Source organism: Stegodyphus dumicola, chromosome 10 (genome assembly GCF_044657685.1).
Source record: "Stegodyphus dumicola isolate Sdum_Otavi_A_Nest chromosome 10, ASM4465768v1".
Classification (NCBI taxonomy): domain Eukaryota; kingdom Metazoa; phylum Arthropoda; class Arachnida; order Araneae; family Eresidae; genus Stegodyphus; species Stegodyphus dumicola.
This window is the reverse complement of record NC_140777.1, coordinates 123,820,569-123,826,708: the sequence shown is the minus strand read 5'-3', so window position 1 is coordinate 123,826,708 and position 6,140 is coordinate 123,820,569. Positions and strand designations below refer to the sequence as shown.

At 29.1% G+C, this 6,140-nt stretch overlaps 1 long non-coding RNA gene across 1 annotated transcript; it reads left to right on the top strand.

The window, feature by feature from the left end:
• Nucleotides 1–227: 227 nt before the first annotated feature.
• LOC146995089 (uncharacterized) lies at nt 228–5,497 on the top strand. Its single transcript, XR_015043692.1, has 3 exons — nt 228–330; nt 2,269–2,358; nt 5,363–5,497. It is a non-coding gene; the product is annotated as an uncharacterized LOC146995089 (long non-coding RNA).
• Nucleotides 5,498–6,140: the final 643 nt, after the last annotated feature.

The following is a 6,140-nucleotide window of genomic DNA, read 5'->3' as shown; positions in this document are numbered from 1 at the left end:
TATTCTCAGAAATATTGGATAGAAGGTGGTCGTCCCATACATGCAAAATTTTACATTTCATTAAAAATGAATTCGGCGTTATTTAACTATTTCCCTATTAATTAATTAATTAGATAAAGAAAAAATTAGGAAATAGTACTGTTTATTACGGAATAATGTAGGAAGTTCTACAGAACTATATTCTTTCGCTTCATTGCACATTGTATCCGGCAAACTACTAGTTCCTCGTATTCTTCCGCAAATCCGTAAACATCTGTCTGATTTGAAACGAAATCCAAAATGGTTGCGCCATGAGGTTAACTTGTATGGATATTTTTTGTTGCATGAAAGGTAAGTTCAGTTGCAATACTTGTATGTTTACTTTTTTTGCTTTTCGAATTTATGTTTATGTCATTTTTTCAGTTAAATGTTTCACAGCTTTATGAATTGTTACCATTCTGTCGTGAATTACGTGTATCTCAATGGCTGGCTGTCTTTTCAAATATCTAATTTGCCCTGCTATCCAAATGTTTATGACTGAATTTTTTTTAGTCTAGTTTATGCATTCAGTTTCAAAATAATATGTGTGATCAGATTGCTTATTATTTTATTGCAGCAATAAATTTATGTTAAATAGTTTGAACAATTGTATAAAAATAAGAGTTTGCATTGTTTTGTCCAAAATATGTATGGTTGAAACATTATCTTAATCTAGTTTGTAATTCAAGTTTTTTTGGGGGTACTGTTCTGTACCAGAATCGGAAATGTATGAACCTGTGTTCGTAAGTATGTGCATAGATGTGTATATGTAGACACACAAACATACAAATATACAAGCATACATAAATACATTTCTGAACCCGGTCCTGATAACAGAACAGTACCTTTTTTTAATCTTTTTTGAATATTTTATAAAAGGATTAAGCATTTTTCAAACTGCATATCATTTTAAGATTCGACTTGCAGGAAGACAAAATATGGTCATTCAATCTAATGCTTATGAATGCTTTTATCATTTTCTCATAAATATTGTTTGCATTTTTATTGTATTTTAGATACTTTAGTTATGTAAAGTGAACATGAGAATATTAGGAAAGCTGAAGAATATGAATAGCTACCATATAATAATAAAATAATATATGCATAAGTGTAATTAATGTAAAGTGTCATTCAATAATATAATTTATTTTTACTGATATTTTTATATTTCTTATCTGGGTTTTCTTTTGGTGTTAGAAGGAGGAAAAGACTGTAATGTTTTAATTAAGGAAATAATTAAAACATTACAGATTTTTAAATAACACAGTTACAGTAATGTTTATTGAAGCAATCAGTACTGTGTGATTGCCAGTGATTGAATAATGTTAAAATGCATTGTTCATAAGGAAATCTTTGTGTTATAGATTTTATTTTGACACAAGCTGAAATTTGAATTATTGGAAGCACTTTGAAAACCCGCATTATTTCCTGAATCATTAATCAGGCCAATATATAACATACAAATTTTCATACAAAATTATTTCTTTGAGCATATTATAAAGAGCTCATTTAATTTTATTATTTGTACAAATTTTAGACAAAAGTAGCATGTAACAGTTAAAGATTTATTGAAGCCTACTTGTTACTTGTGGTAACAAAGAAGTGTGAAAGATATTGCCACATTAGTGAACATGACGATCATTGATGCTTAGTTTAGAAATTTAATAATATATTGAGAAATGCTGGGAACTTTCAGAAGTAGACATTTCGAAATGATGGGCTTGATAAGAAATTTACATGGTTTTATTATTTATTCTTTAGTTAAGAATGGATTTTAGATGTTCATGTGAAAGAATTTTCTTTAGTTATATGTGAAAGAATAGTTAAAGTTTGGCATTTAAAAAAATGAATTAATAATATGCAATTATCTTTTTATTATACATATATTACTATATATTTCTAATGTGCTATGTAAATGTCAGTGCTAAACAATTGAGATACTATTTTCAGGGCAATCTTTTCTTATACATGAAAAATTCTGATACTTTCTTATCATCTGCCCTCGCTTCAACTTGTGCTAAAACAGCAAGAGTTTTCTATTTCTTATAAAGTGCTTATTTGAATTACTACTTGTGAACAGAGCAGTAGATATGAACCGTAAACTAACCATTTTGCCAATTTTCACAGCTTTGCAGATAGTCAGAAAGCACCAAAATTTGTAATAATGTTAAGTTTAAATGATGTTCTATACTTTTGTGTTAATTTTTCTATTCTATTAATTCTATTACTGTGTTATCAAACTTTCTGCAGGAATTTCAACTGGTTAAGATGTTATTACCATGTGGAGAAGAATTTGGTTTTCAAGCTAGAAAAAATTGCAGCTGAAGGATTTTGTAGAAGGTCAGTCAAACTGGTTTTAGTTAATTATAATTTAATTTTGGGTGAAGAATTCTCAAATTTATTTATCATAAGTGTCTAAAGGTCTTCTAAATTAAATTCTGCTTGTTTTTGAAATTTTTCATGACATTCATTCTTTGATTATTTTTTTTTTAAAATTTACTAACTTATGTCCAGGCACATAATGTTGCATTTAATGCCATACCTTAAATATTGTAAAATGTTAAAATAATACATTTCACTTAAAAATGTGGTTGTGACAGTAAACTTTCTGTTACATTTAATCATATCTATAAACATTGGTATACATCATTTTTCAATAATCTGTATATTATTTTGTGCATTTCATTTACATGCAAGATCTGGCATGTGACTTGCTTTTCAAACTGATAACATGATGTAATAATGTAATCTAATGGTTAAAGTTTACTATGGAACGGGCCAAATTTAATAAATTGTTCTTTGATAGAAATTTATTCATGTGTTCAGTGTGTCTCATCTCTTTAAATTGCTAAAGTAAATTTTATGTACTTGCATTTAGGAATTTTGACTGTATCAGAGTAATTTTGTTTCAGTTATTATAACATGCAAGGGAAAAATTTCATTCATAGCTCCGTATTTAAAATTAGTTAATTAAAATCCTTAATAAAGAGGGACGTTTTGTTGTTTTTAATGTCGATAGAGTTTAATTCAAAAATATGCCACATTAAGGGTTACTTTTTAACCTAATTTAAAATTTTCATTACTTTAACATGTCCAATAATTGTTATTTTAACTCCGATATTGTAATAATATCAAAATTCCTTACTTTTTGATAGGTAATCCAAATGTAAAACAAGAAAAGAAAAAATTAAAATCTAGAAGTATATTTATTTCCATACCTCTAACAAATAAAAACAACGCAAGCACTTTTTACTGTCTATCTGCATAGTGTGGCATGTCCCGTAAGACTGAGATTTGTATGGTCAAATCCATGTTTCAGTTAAAGGAAAATGCATGCACAGTCTTCTGATTTTCCCTTCGATTAAGGATTCTGTATATACTAGCATAAGAAATATATTAGTTAATGCAGTGTTATACATCAATATTTATAGACCATTATTGTGGCTATGTTTGTTATAATTTTGTTCACTGTAATGGCTGGAGTGCCTAAACCATCATGCTGTGTAAACAAAACTCAAATCTTCATCTCTGCATACTGCTCCACTAGTGTTTAAACCACTAAAATGGTGATTATGGTAGAACATCTTTGGTAAAAATTTACTCTACTGTAACCCTTGGCGAATCGTTTCTTTTTTTTATATCAAGATCGTCACCTGAGAGGATCGGCACCAATTTCAAGGTGGCCGCTACACGAAACCAAAATAAGAAGTCAAAGACATACACAAACTCTGTGTCCATGTACACATCGACCTATTAAAACAGAGAACTGCACAAACTGGGCATTGTGCACTGCCTTAACTTTGTCCATGTACACATTGATCTATTTTCACTTTAAGAAAATCAGAAAGTTAAAAATATCATAGTTACCAGAAAATATTCACCACTGTCTTAACACACAGACAACCAAAAATACACAAACAGAGAGGAATAAGTTACCAAAAATACATATTTCCTAACATAAAAACATTAAACAACAAATCTTCTAACAAAAATTAACACACAGAGACAAAAAAATAAATGAAACGTCATTTTTTTCACGTACCTTTTTTTTCACATGCATATGTTTAGGCTTCCCACCACCATCCTCCAGGTAAGCAATTCAATTCAATTTTTCGTCTCTTAGTCACCTCAGACATACTCAAACGATGGTACCCACACCAAAATAATAAATAGCATGTTCAAAATACAAGACCATACCACTTCCGTGCAACCAAACACAGCAATTGAAAAGAATGGTAAGAACCAAAAACCTGGGACCGTACAAAAGGTTTACTATTAAAAAAAGTAGCTCAAAACTAAATTTATCACAACACGTTGGCAATATTTGAAATAACTCCTTTTTATTGACAAAAAAAAAAAAAAAAAAAAAAAAAAAATTTTTTTTTTTCCTAAAGGCTACTTTCACCAACATTATCAACATTAGGGTTACCGAAAAACTTATTTGACGCAATGGGCTTCCACATTTCACAAACAACCACTTTGCGATTTTTTTTTCAGACAGAAACCAAGGTGTACCATACAGTAAAGATTAGCTACATCTTCATTTACTACTGTTACAAGTACTTCTTTGGTAAATTTCTGCAGTTAAATTCAAAAGTTTAAAATTGCATTAACATGATCAGATTCAGTCATAGTTAGGGTTTTCAGCGCTCAGGGACAACTGAAGATTTCGCGCCCCCTACTGCTTGCCAAGGATGGAAAACATTTAATTCTAAAATCTTCTAACATCAGTTTGGCGCCCCTTGGATTCTGCACCCGGGGACAGATGCCCCTCCTTCCCCCCCTCTAGGTACGCCCCTGATCAGATTTTATTTTCTGCACGTAGCTAACAATTACTTATGTGTTGTCAGATAAATGTTACCAGATGCAGTTAATTATTTTTTACTTGCCAATCTCATGAGACAAGTTTTTTTTGCTCCTGCAAGACTTTACTTTGTGTTGCAAAATAAATTCATTCTCATTCTTTTTGGACTTGCCTACACGTTAAATTTAAAATAGTTTTATGAATAGGTAAGATGTGATTATCATAATTTTGTTTCTCTCTTTATCTTGGCAACTTTATATGTTGATTCAGTATCCAGGTTACCTACCAGTGGCTAATTGATAAAACTGCTCATATGTTCAGCTGGTGGTTTGAGTTTATTTTCTGACATAAAAAATTTTAAAAGGCATCCCCCATGTTTATTTTACTATAATCGAAAAATCAAATAATTGCTACTCTGTTTATAGGTATTAAATGTTAAAATATTTTAAATGCTTCCTTTAATTTGCATTCTAATAGTCATTTGTTTAAATTTAATTATGAATTATATTCACATATAGTAATTGTGTTTTTTTATTTTAGGTGCTGTGAAAGGCAATGACAGAGATTCAATTTATCAAGAGTTCTTATATACATAAGAATACATGGATATAAGATTGTTTTTCATGAATTCAAATAAAATGTGATAAATTGGATTAATAAAAACTATTTTGAATTTTGAAAAGTGTTTTTCCTCTGTTAATCATAATATAGTGCCATAAATTTCTGAATGTGTTTATTTTTCATCCAAATAAATAGCTTTACAAAAATTTGTCATATTAATAGATATTGCATAATTTAGCATTATTATAAATATTTATTATAGCAGATTTAGCTGAACTACTTTTTTAGTCTCTCTGCAGATGAAGTCACAAAGGTAAGTGGTTAGATATTTTTCTGTATTCCCCATTAAGTAATTTTATCTGGTAAATTACCATTACTTATATACTAAAGGTGAAAGAATAAGCTTTCCTTGAAGATACAAAAATTTGCAGATATTTCAAAAAATTGGTATACGTAAAAAAGTTCTTAAATTGCCACATATGCGAAACTGAAAATGTTATATATGAAGTAGTTCAGAAATATAAATATTTTCACTATTTTTTAACTATAATTCACTGCATTTGTTATATATAATCACAATTTAAGGTAGCAGTGCTTTTCTCACTGTGATTTCTCATGTATTTTGATTCATAAATACACGTACATAAATCCACGTATTTTGATTTCTCTTTTGAGACCGAATAAAAAATGAACTAAACATTCTCGTTGACATTGAGAGTTGAATAAAAGCTCACCTCAAAATAAAATGAATTAATAA